This window comes from Apodemus sylvaticus, chromosome 1 (assembly GCF_947179515.1).
Source record: "Apodemus sylvaticus chromosome 1, mApoSyl1.1, whole genome shotgun sequence".
Lineage (NCBI taxonomy): Eukaryota > Metazoa > Chordata > Mammalia > Rodentia > Muridae > Apodemus > Apodemus sylvaticus.
In genome coordinates this window covers 152,282,471-152,295,149 of record NC_067472.1, presented here as the reverse complement: position 1 = coordinate 152,295,149, position 12,679 = coordinate 152,282,471, and the positions used below count along the sequence as shown (strand labels likewise).

General features: G+C 45.0%; 5 non-coding genes across 5 annotated transcripts; all 5 read right to left on the bottom strand.

Moving 5' to 3' along the window:
* Positions 1-1,846: 1,846 nt before the first annotated feature.
* Positions 1,847-1,940, bottom strand: LOC127676421 (small nucleolar RNA SNORD116). Its single transcript, XR_007975899.1, has one exon. It is a non-coding gene; the product is annotated as a small nucleolar RNA SNORD116 (small nucleolar RNA).
* Positions 1,941-4,493: 2,553 nt separating this feature from the next.
* On the bottom strand, positions 4,494-4,587 carry LOC127677050 (small nucleolar RNA SNORD116). The gene has a single exon (XR_007976453.1). It is a non-coding gene; the product is annotated as a small nucleolar RNA SNORD116 (small nucleolar RNA).
* A 2,553-nt stretch (positions 4,588-7,140) lies between these two features.
* LOC127677048 (small nucleolar RNA SNORD116) lies at positions 7,141-7,234 on the bottom strand. Its single transcript, XR_007976451.1, has one exon. It is a non-coding gene; the product is annotated as a small nucleolar RNA SNORD116 (small nucleolar RNA).
* A 2,552-nt stretch (positions 7,235-9,786) lies between these two features.
* On the bottom strand, positions 9,787-9,880 carry LOC127676396 (small nucleolar RNA SNORD116). Its single transcript, XR_007975874.1, has one exon. It is a non-coding gene; the product is annotated as a small nucleolar RNA SNORD116 (small nucleolar RNA).
* A 2,551-nt stretch (positions 9,881-12,431) lies between these two features.
* LOC127676393 (small nucleolar RNA SNORD116) lies at positions 12,432-12,525 on the bottom strand. Its single transcript, XR_007975872.1, has one exon. It is a non-coding gene; the product is annotated as a small nucleolar RNA SNORD116 (small nucleolar RNA).
* Positions 12,526-12,679: the final 154 nt, after the last annotated feature.

Genomic DNA, 12,679 nt, shown 5'->3' with positions numbered 1-12,679 from the left:
TGAACACCAACCTACTCGACAACAGTTCTCTACTATATTAACAAGAAATTAAGGGCACATGATACAGCATGTAGCAAGAAAATTGCACTAACATGGGCAATCACACTTCTGCTTCAGTATAAAAGGTGAGAATGTGGAGTCGGCTCTGGGGAAGTTCACCACAAATATGTCCTTTCAGGGATGTCGATCTGGCCCACATAAGTATCTTCCATCATGGCTCTTATCCTACTCTGACTTCTTCAACTGGCTACTGGAATGAGGCAGAAAATAAACAAGTAAACTGATTCTGCTTTCAAGCTCATAAGTAGCAGGCTTTACTGGCCCTGGAACAACATATCTCTCTGACTCTCTGTATCTCTCTCTCAATATTTTTTTCTAGCTCTCTCTCCGTCTTTGTCTCTGTCTCTTGGTGTGTGTATGTTATGAGTGTGTGTGTATAGAGGTGCGTATGTGGGGTTTTGTGGGGGGGTGTTTGTCTGTGTTTCTTTGTGTGTGTTTCTGTGTGGCTCTCTCACTTTCCTTGATAAGCTCTCAGTGGTGGTTTCATGCCTCTTTGGTCCATCTTTTGTCTTCTCTTTTGTCTCTTGTGAATAGTTCGTCTTTCATGGGACCACCATAGTTTTTCTGCTATGCAATGATTTTTCCTTGCTGAAAAGAATTATCACGACAAACCCCTCAGTAGCACCAACAGAGGCATGCCACATTGGGACTTAGATCCTCTAATCCATGGTGCAAATTGACTCATGGCCATAAATTTAATCAACTATGCAACCTCCATTTAAAAATTCCAGTTTTTCTTTGAAAGTGCCAATGAACATTGGTCTCAAGCTAGGTTTCAAGGATATCCTCAGACCCATTGAGCATTTCCTCCTATGAACAGCTAGCAATTGGCTTTAAGGTAGATTTAAATCACTATCTCAGAAAATATAATAGTACCATGATCCATGAGTTTGTAGTTTTGAAGGAATATCATTCCGGTATTTTCTCATAAGCCTACCATTGTGAGCAGATCTCAAGGATCTGTAACTTTGACATTGTGAAGGAGGCCTGGAACAATGTGGAAAGATATCAAGGGATATCTCAAACACCCAATTTAACGGATATCTCCACCACACAATTTAAGACAAATGCATTCATTAAATGTGGAGGTTCCTGCCCAATCTCCCTCCACACATGAATTTCAGTAACAGGTCTGCAAATCTCATGCTTTGACTTGAGTCCACCAACGGCTCATGAATCCAGGGACATAAGGAATTGTGTCAATCAGGTGGAACCTTCCAGGAGACATGTCTAGCATCATCTCTAATTGATCAATCTTGCCCTATTTCTAAGCTATTTGCGTGGGAATCTTGCAGACTTTAGGCCAAAAAGTCCACTCTTGTCCACTTTAATCTTCCACAGTCTATAAAAGTGCCCAAGCTATGCTACTCCATCAGGCTACACTTCTCCTGCAGCCTGCACTCCATTGTCTCTCTGCCTGGCAACACAAGTGTGTTATCATTCATGTCAGCATTTCAGAAAAGCCTCAAACCCATATGAAGAGCCAAACTTTGGTGCCAAACCTATTCCTTCTGCTTCAAATTCCAGTGTCCTTTAGGGCTGCACAACACTCCTTGAGCAAGCGGCTCTACCTTCTAAGTCCCTGCCAAGAATGTCATCAAAAGCTACGGGCGCAAGCCACAAGAAAAAAAGGGCCTGCCATGGCCTCGGCCATGGTTTCCTGAGGAGTAGGACAAGCACATACCCATTTTTAGTGTGTCTGGCTAAAGCTCGAGGAAGCAAGGGCAAAGGGGTGCTTGGCCTGCCTGTTTCTGATGCCCATAGGACCTGGAGGACCCCAGGTGCCAGACCTCAGTTTCGATGAGAGTTGCGGTACTGAGTTTTCACTCATTTTGTTCAGCTTTTCCAAGGAATGTTTGACTGGGAATCATCATCGATCCAAGCACTCTGCAGTGCCTTTCACAAAGACCTTGTGGGTACTCTAGAGTGCTTGGGTGTTGGGAGAGCAAGGAACTGCCGGCCATTGCCCATTCATTTCTAGGGATCAATCAATCGGCCTAAGCTCCAAACGAGGGAGAACCAGAGGCCCTAATCCTGCTTCGTGTCCCTAAAGCACAGGGCACAAACCGGACATTTCCTCCCAGCTTTACCAAGACCTGAGCACATTGAGTTCCTGGAGCAAATTCATGTGTTCCTTACCTTTTCTCTAAGGTACCCTTGAGCAAGGCAGCAACAGTTAGCCAGTTCATCGGATGATCAGTGCAGTGCCATGACCAGTCAACCAATGTTGGTGTGTTCATTTCTTCTGAGTGTCACCACGGGCCCTTGCTGGAAAGGAATGCCACCCTGTGAAGACAGCAAGAGCACATGCCGCCATTTTAGTGGGACCAATGCAAAGCAAGAATGAAGATGAGCTTACTGAGTCCTTTGGGCTTGTCAGATTTTACAGACACCCATAACACTCCTGCTCTTGTCAACCTGTAGGCTTCCTCCATACACATAGGGGCTATGTGTCCACTCTGACCTCGGCTGGGGACATAGCACGCCCTTTGTTATCAAGTGCTTGCTGGGCCTTCACCTCCATCCAAGGCCTTTAGGATGAAATGTGAGCTGCTCCACTGATGAACCGCAAATTCCAAGATGACCTGAACACCAACCTACTCGACAACAGTTCTCTACTATATTAACAAGAAATTAAGGGCACATGATACAGCATGTAGCAAGAAAATTGCACTAACATGGGCAATCACGCTTCTGCTTCAGTATAAAAGGTGAGAATGTGGAGTCGGCTCTGGGGAAATTCACCACAAATATGTCCTTTCAGGGATGTCGATCTGGTCCACATAAGTATCTTTCATCATGGCTCTTATCCTACTCTGACTTCTTCAACTGGCTACTGGAATGAGGCAGAAATCAAACAAGTAAACTGATTCTGCTTTCAAGCTCATAAGTAGCAGGCTTTACTGGCCCTGGAACAACATATATCTCTGACTCTCTGTATCTCTCTCTCAATATTTTTCTCTAGCTCTCTCTCCATCTTTGTATCTGTCTCTTGGTGTGTGTATGTTATGAGTGTGTGTGTATAGTGGTGCGTACGTGGGGGTTTGTGGGGGGGGTGTTTGTCTGTGTTTCTTTGTGTGTGTTTCTGTGTGGCTCTCTCACTTTCCTTGATAAGCTCTCAGTGGTGGTTTCATGCCTCTTTGGTCCATCTTTTGTCTTCTCTTTTGTCTCTTGTGAATAGTTCATCTTTCATTGGACCACCATAGTTTATCTGCTATGCAATGATTTTTCCTTGCTGAAAAGAATTATCACGACAAACCCCTCAGTAGCACCAACAGAGGCATGCCACATTGGGACTTAGAGCCTCTAATCCATGGTGCAAATTGACTCATGGCCATAAATTTAATCAACTATGCCACCTCCATTTAAAAATTCCAGTTTTTCTTTGAAAGTGCCAATGAACATTGGTCTCAAGCTAGGTTTCAAGGATATCCTGAGACCCATTGAGCATTTCCTCCTATGAACACCTAGCAATTGGCTTTAAGGTAGATTAAAATCACTATCTCAGAAAATATAATAGTACCATGATCCATGAGTTTGTAGTTTTGAAGGAAGATCGTTCCGGTATTTTCTCATAAGCCTACCATTGTGAGCAGATCTCAATGATCTGTAACTTTGACATTGTGAAGGAGGCCTGGAACAATGTGGAAAGATATCAAGGGATATATCAAACACCCGATTTAACGGATATCTCCACCACACTATTTAAGACAAATGCATTCACTAAATGTGGAGGTTCCTGCCCAATCTCCCTCCACACATCAATTTCAGTCACTGGTCTGCAAATCTCATGCTTTGACTTGAGTCCACCAACGGCTCATGAATCTAGGGACATAAGGAATTGTGTCAATCATGTGGAACCTTACAGGAGACATGTCTAGCATCATCTCTAATTGATCAACCTTGCTCTATTTCTAAGCTATTTGCGTGGGAATCTTGCAGACTTCAGGCCACAAAGTCCCCTCTTGTCCACTTTAAACTTCCACAGTCTATAAAAGTGCCCAAGCTATGCTACTCAATCAGGCTACACTTCTCCTGCAGCCTGCACTCCATTGTCTCTCTGCCTGGCAACACAAGTGTGTTATCATTCATGTCAGCATTTCAGAAAAGCCTCAAACCCATATGAAGAGCCAAACTTTGGTGCCAAACCTATTCCTTCTGCTTCAAATTCCAGTGTCCTTTAGGGCTGCACAACACTCCTTGAGCAAGCGGCTCTACCTTCTAAGTCCCTGCCAAGAATGTCATCAAAAGCTACCGGAGCAAGCCACAAGAACAAAAGGGCCTGCCATGGCCTCGGCCATGGTTTCCTGAGGAGTAGGACAAGCACATACCCATTTTTATTGTGTCTGGCTAAAGCCCGAGGAAGCAAGGGCAAAGGGGTGCTTGGCCTGCCTGTTTCTGATGCCCATAGGACCTGGAGGACCCCAGGTGCCGGACCTCAGTTTCGATGAGAGTTGCGGTACTGAGTTTTCACTCATTTTGTTCAGCTTTTCCAAGGAATGTTTGACTGGGAATCATCATCGATCCAAGCACTCTGCAGTGCCTTTCACAAAGACCTTGTGGGTACTCTGGAGTGCTTGGGTGTTGGGAGAGCAAGGAACTGCCGGCCATTGCCCATTCATTTCTAGGTATCAATCAATCGGCCTAAGCTCCAAACAAGGGAGAACCAGAGGCCCTAATCCTGCTTCGTGTCCCTAAAGTACAGGGCACAAACCGTACAGTTCCTCACAGCTCTACCAAGACCTGAGCACATTGAGTTCCTGGAGCAAATTCATGTGTTCCTTACCTTTTCTCTAAGGTACCCTTGAGCAAGGCAGCAACAGTTAGCCAGTTCATCGGATGATCAGTGCGGTGCCATGACCAGTCAACCAATGTTGGTGTGTTCATTTCTTCTGAGTGTCACCACGGGCCCTTGCTGGAAAGGAATGCCACCCTGTGAAGACAGCAAGAGCACATGCCGCCATTTTAGTGGGACCCATGCAAAGCAAGAATGAAGATGAGCTTACTGAGTCCTTTGGGCTTGTCAGATTTTACAGACACCCATAACACTCCTGCTCTTGTCAATCTGTAGGCTTCCTCCATACACATAGGGGCTATGTGTCCACTCTGACCTCGGCTGGGGACATAGCACGCCCTTTGTTATCAAGTGCTTGCTGGGCCTTCACCTCCATCCAAGGCCTTTAGGATGAAATGTGAGCTGCTCCACTGATGAACCGCAAATTCCAAGATGACCTGAACACCAACCTACTCGACAACAGTTCTCTACTATATTAACAAGAAATTAAGGGCACATGACACAGCATGTAGCAAGAAAATTGCACTAACATGGGCAATCACGCTTCTGCTTCAGTATAAAAGGTGAGAATGTGGAGTCGGCTCTGGGGAAATTCACCACAAATATGTCCTTTCAGGGATGTCGATCTGGTCCACATAAGTATCTTTCATCATGGCTCTTATCCTACTCTGACTTCTTCAACTGGCTACTGGAATGAGGCAGAAATCAAACAAGTAAACTGATTCTGCTTTCAAGCTCATAAGTAGCAGGCTTTACTGGCCCTGGAACAACATATATCTCTGACTCTCTGTATCTCTTTCTCAATATTTTTCTCTAGCTCTCTCTCCATCTTTGTATCTGTCTCTTGGTGTGTGTATGTTATGAGTGTGTGTGTATAGTGGTGCGTATGTGGGGGTTTGTGGGGGGGGTGTTTGTCTGTGTTTCTTTGTGTGTGTTTCTGTGTGGCTCTCTCACTTTCCTTGATAAGCTCTCAGTGGTGGTTTCATGCCTCTTTGGTCCATCTTTTGTCTTCTCTTTTGTCTCTTGTGAATAGTTCATCTTTCATTGGACCACCATAGTTTATCTGCTATGCAATGATTTTTCCTTGCTGAAAAGAATTATCACGACAAACCCCTCAGTAGCACCAACAGAGGCATGCCACATTGGGACTTAGATCCTCTAATCCATGGTGCAAATTGACTCATGGCCATAAATTTAATCAACTATGCCACCTCCATTTAAAAATTCCAGTTTTTCTTTGAAAGTGCCAATGAACATTGGTCTCAAGCTAGGTTTCAAGGATATCCTGAGACCCATTGAGCATTTCCTCCTATGAACACCTAGCAATTGGCTTTAAGGTAGATTAAAATCACTATCTCAGAAAATATAATAGTACCATGATCCATGAGTTTGTAGTTTTGAAGGAAGATCGTTCCGGTATTTTCTCATAAGCCTACCATTGTGAGCAGATCTCAATGATCTGTAACTTTGACATTGTGAAGGAGGCCTGGAACAATGTGGAAAGATATCAAGGGATATCTCAAACACCCGATTTAACGGATATCTCCACCACACTATTTAAGACAAATGCATTCACTAAATGTGGAGGTTCCTGCCCAATCTCCCTCCACACATCAATTTCAGTCACAGGTCTGCAAATCTCATGCTTTGACTTGAGTCCACCAACGGCTCATGAATCCAGGGACATAAGGAATGGTGTCAATCAGATGGAACCTTACAGGAGACATGTCTAGCATCATCTCTAATTGATCAACCTTGCTCTCTTTCTAAGATATTTGCGTGGGAATCTTGCAGACTTCAGGCCACAAAGTCCCCTCTTGTCCACTTTAAACTTCCACAGTCTATAAAAGTGCCCAAGCTATGCTACTCAATCAGGCTACACTTCTCCTGCAGCCTGCACTCCATTGTCTCTCTGCCGGGCAACACAAGTGTGTTATCATTCATGTCAGCATTTCAGAAAAGCCTCAAACCCATATGAAGAGCCAAACTTTGGTGCCAAACCTATTCCTTCTGCTTCAAATTCCAGTGTCCTTTAGGGCTGCACAACACTCCTTGAGCAAGCGGCTCTACCTTCTAAGTCCCTGCCAAGAATGTCATCAAAAGCTACCGGAGCAAGCCACAAGAACAAAAGGGCCTGCCATGGCCTCGGCCATGGTTTCCTGAGGAGTAGGACAAGCACATACCCATTTTTATTGTGTCTGGCTAAAGCCCGAGGAAGCAAGGGCAAAGGGGTGCTTGGCCTGCCTGTTTCTGATGCCAATAGGACCTGGAGGACCCCAGGTGCCGGACCTCAGTTTCGATGAGAGTTGCGGTACTGAGTTTTCACTCATTTTGTTCAGCTTTTCCAAGGAATGTTTGACTGGGAATCATCATCGATCCAAGCACTCTGCAGTGCCTTTCACAAAGACCTTGTGGGTACTCTGGAGTGCTTGGGTGTTGGGAGAGCAAGGAACTGCCGGCCATTGCCCATTCATTTCTAGGGATCAATCAATCGGCCTAAGCTCCAAACAAGGGAGAACCAGAGGCCCTAATCCTGCTTCGTGTCCCTAAAGTACAGGGCACAAACCGTACAGTTCCTCACAGCTCTACCAAGACCTGAGCACATTGAGTTCCTGGAGCAAATTCATGTGTTCCTTACCTTTTCTCTAAGGTACCCTTGAGCAAGGCAGCAACAGTTAGCCAGTTCATCGGATGATCAGTGCGGTGCCATGACCACTCAACCAATGTTGGTGTGTTCATTTCTTCTGAGTGTCACCACGGGCCCTTGCTGGAAAGGAATGCCACCCTGTGAAGACAGCAAGAGAACATGCCGCCATTTTAGTGGGACCCATGCAAAGCAAGAATGAAGATGAGCTTACTGAGTCCTTTGGGCTTGTCAGATTTTACAGACACCCATAACACTCCTGCTCTTGTCAACCTGTAGGCTTCCTCCATACACATAGGGGCTATGTATCCACTCTGACCTCGGCTGGGGACATAGCACGCCCTTTGTTATTAAGTGCTTGCTGGGCCTTCACCTCCATCCAAGGCCTTAAGGATGAAATGTGAGCTGCTCCACTGATGAACCGCAAATTCCAAGATGACCTGAACACCAACCTACTCGACAACAGTTCTCTACTATATTAACAAGAAATTAAGGGCACATGACACAGCATGTAGCAAGAAAATTGCACTAACATGGGCAATCACGCTTCTGCTTCAGTATAAAAGGTGAGAATGTGGAGTCGGCTCTGCGGAAATTCACCACAAATATGTCCTTTCAGGGATGTCGATCTGGTCCACATAAGTATCTTCCATCATGGCTCTTATCCTACTCTGACTTCTTCAACTGGCTACTGGAATGAGGCAGAAATCAAACAAGTAAACTGATTCTTCTTTTAAGCTCATAAGTAGCAGGCTTTACTGGCCCTGGAACAACATATATCTCTGACTCTCTGTATCTTTCTCTCAATATTATTCTCTAGCTCTCTCTCCATCTTTGTATCTGTCTCTTGGTGTGTGTATGTTATGAGTGTGTGTGTATAGAGGTGCATATGTGGGCGATTGTGGGGGGGGTGTTTGTCTGTGTTTCTTTGTGTGTGTTTCTGTGTGGCTCTCTCACTTTCCTTGATAAGCTCTCAGTGGTGGTTTCATGCCTCTTTGGTTCATCTTTTGTCTTCTCTTTTGTCTCTTGTGAATAGTTCGTCTTTCATGGGACCACCATAGTTTATCTGCTATGCAATGATTTTTCCTTGCTGAAAAGAATTATCACGACAAACCCCTCAGTAGCACCAACAGAGGCATGCCACATTGGGACTTAGATCCTCTAATCCATGGTGCAAATTGACTCATGGCCATAAATTTAATCAACTATGCCACCTCCATTTAAAAATTCCAGTTTTTCTTTGAAAGTGCCAATGAACATTGGTCTCAAGCTAGGTTTCAAGGATATCCTGAGACCCATTGAGCATTTCCTCCTATGAACAGCTAGCAATTGGCTTTAAGGTAGATTTAAATCACTATCTCAGAAAATATAATAGTACCATGATCCATGAGTTTGTAGTTTTGAAGAAAGATCGTTCCGGTATTTTCTCATAAGCCTACCATTGTGAGCAGATCTCAAGGATCTGTAACTTTGACATTGTGAAGGAGGCCTGGAACAATGTGGAAAGATATCAAGGGATATCTCAAACACCCGATTTAACGGATATCTCCACCACACTATTTAAGACAAATGCATTCATTAAATGTGGAGGTTCCTGCCCAATCTCCCTCCACACATCAATTTCAGTCACAGATCTGCAAATCTCATGCTTTGACTTGAGTCTACCAACGGCTCATGAATCTAGGGACATAAGGAATTGTGTCAATCAGGTGGAACCTTACAGGAGACATGTCTAGCATCATCTCTAATTGATCAACCTTGCTCTATTTCTAAGCTATTTGCGTGGGAATCTTGCAGACTTCAGGCCACAAAGTCCCCTCTTGTCCACTTTAATCTTCCACAGTCTATAAAAGTGCCCAAGCTATGCTACTCAATCAGGCTACACTTCTCCTGCAGCCTGCACTCATTGTCTCTCTGCCTGGCAACACAAGTGTGTTATCATTCATGTCAGCATTTCAGAAAAGCCTCAAACCCATATGAAGAGCCAAACTTTGGTGCCAAACCTATTCCTTCTGCTTCAAATTCCAGTGTCCTTTAGGGCTGCACAACACTCCTTGAGCAAGCGGCTCTACCTTCTAAGTCCCTGCCAAGAATGTCATCAAAAGCTACGGGAGGAAGCCACAAGAACAAAAGGGCCTGCCATGGCCTCGGCCATGGTTTCCTGAGGAGTAGGACAAGCACATACCCATTTTTAGTGTGTCTGGCTAAAGCCCGAGGAAGCAAGGGCAAAGGGGTGCTTGGCCTGCCTGTTTCTGATGCCCATAGGACCTGGAGGACCCCAGGTGCCGGACCTCAGTTTCGATGAGAGTTGCGGTACTGAGTTTTCACTCATTTTGTTCAGCTTTTCCAAGGAATGTTTGACTGAGAATCATCATCGATCCAAGCACTCTGCAGTGCCTTTCACAAAGACCTTGTGGGTACTCTGGAGTGCTTGGGTGTTGGGAGAGCAAGGAACTGCCGGCCATTGCCCATTCATTTCTAGGGATCAATCAATCGGCCTAAGCTCCAAACAAGGGAGAACCAGAGGCCCTAATCCTGCTTCGTGTCCCTAAAGCACAGGGCACAAACCGTACCGTTCCTCACAGCTCTACCAAGACCTGAGCACATTGAGTTCCTGGAGCAAATTCATGTGTTCCTTACCTTTTCTCTAAGGTACCCTTGAGCAAGGCAGCAACAGTTAGCCAGTTCATCGGATGATCAGTGCGGTGCCATGACCAGTCAACCAATGTTGGTGTGTTCATTTCTTCTGAGTGTCACCACGGGCCCTTGCTGGAAAGGAATGCCACCCTGTGAAGACAGCAAGAGCACATGCCGCCATTTTAGTGGGACCCATGCAAAGCAAGAATGAAGATGAGCTTACTGAGTCCTTTGGGCTTGTCAGATTTTATAGACACCCATAACACTCCTGCTCTTGTCAACCTGTAGGCTTCCTTTATACACATAGGGGCTATGTGTCCACTCTGACCTCGGCTGGGGACATAGCACGCCCTTTGTTATCAAGTGCTTGCTGGGCCTTCACCTCCATCCAAGGCCTTAAGGATAAAATGTGAGCTGCTCCACTGCTGAACCGCAAATTCCAAGATGACCTGAACACCAACCTACTCGACAACAGTTCTCTACTATATTAACAAGAAATTAAGGGCACATGATACAGCATGTAGCAAGAAAATTGCACTAACATGGGCAATCACGCTTCTGCTTCAGTATAAAAGGTGAGAATGTGGAGTCGGCTCTAGGGAAATTCAACACAAATATGTCCTTTCAGGGATGTCGATCTGGTCCACATAAGTATCTTCCATCATGGCTCTTATCCTACTCTGACTTCTTCAACTGGCTACTGGAATGAGGCAGAAATCAAACAAGTAAACTGATTCTGCTTTCAAGCTCATAAGTAGCAGGCTTTACTGGCCCTGGAACAACATATATCTCTGATTCTCTGTATCTCTCTCTCAATATTTTTCTCTAGATCTCTCTCCATCTTTGTATCTGTCTCTTGGTGTGTGTATGTTATGAGTGTGTGTGTATAGAGGTGCGTATGTGGGGGTTTGTGGGGGGGTGTTTGTCTGTGTTTCTTTGTGCGTGTTTCTGTGTGGCTCTCTCACTTTCCTTGATAAGCTCTCAGTGGTGGTTTCATGCCTCTTTGGTCCATCTTTTGTCTTCTCTTTTGTCTCTTGTGAATAGTTCGTCTTTCATGGGACCACCATAGTTTATCTGCTATGCAATGATTTTTCCTTGCTGAAAAGAATTATCACAACAAACCCCTCAGTAGCACCAACAGAGGCATGCCACATTGGGACTTAGATCCTCTAATCCATGGTGCAAATTGACTCATGGCCATAAAATTAATCAACTATGCCACCTCCATTTAAAAATTCCAGTTTTTCTTTGAAAGTGCCAATGAACATTGGTCTCAAGCTAGGTTTCAAGGATATCCTGAGACCCATTGAGCATTTCCTCCTATGAACACCTAGCAATTGGCTTTAAGGTAGATTAAAATCACTATCTCAGAAAATATAATAGTACCATGATCCATGAGTTTGTAGTTTTGAAGGAAGATCGTTCCGGTATTTTCTCATAAGCCTACCATTGTGAGCAGATCTCAAGGATCTGTAACTTTGACATTGTGAAGGAGGCCTGGAACAATGTGGAAAGATATCAAGGGATATCTCAAACACCCGATTTAACGGATATCTCCACCACACTATTTAAGACAAATGCATTCATTAAATGTGGAGGTTCCTGCCCAATCTCCCTCCACACATCAATTTCAGTCACAGATCTGCAAATCTCATGCTTTGACTTGAGTCCACCAACGGCTCATGAATCTAGGGACATAAGGAATTGTGTCAATCAGGTGGAACCTTACAGGAGACATGTCTAGCATCATCTCTAATTGATCAACCTTGCTCTATTTCTAAGCTATTTGCGTGGGAATCTTGCAGACTTCAGGCCACAAAGTCCCCTCTTGTCCACTTTAATCTTCCACAGTCTATAAAAGTGCCCAAGCTATGCTACTCAATCAGGCTACACTTCTCCTGCAGCCTGCACTCATTGTCTCTCTGCCTGGCAACACAAGTGTGTTATCATTCATGTCAGCATTTCAGAAAAGCCTCAAACCCATATGAAGAGCCAAACTTTGGTGCCAAACCTATTCCTTCTGCTTCAAATTCCAGTGTCCTTTAGGGCTGCACAACACTCCTTGAGCAAGCGGCTCTACCTTCTAAGTCCCTGCCAAGAATGTCATCAAAAGCTACGGGAGGAAGCCACAAGAACAAAAGGGCCTGCCATGGCCTCGGCCATGGTTTCCTGAGGAGTAGGACAAGCACATACCCATTTTTAGTGTGTCTGGCTAAAGCCCGAGGAAGCAAGGGCAAAGGGGTGCTTGGCCTGCCTGTTTCTGATGCCCATAGGACCTGGAGGACCCCAGGTGCCGGACCTCAGTTTCGATGAGAGTTGCGGTACTGAGTTTTCACTCATTTTGTTCAGCTTTTCCAAGGAATGTTTGACTGAGAATCATCATCGATCCAAGCACTCTGCAGTGCCTTTCACAAAGACCTTGTGGGTACTCTGGAGTGCTTGGGTGTTGGGAGAGCAAGGAACTGCCGGCCATTGCCCATTCATTTCTAGGGATCAATCAATCGGCCTAAGCTCCAAACAAGGGAGAACCAGAGGCCCTAATC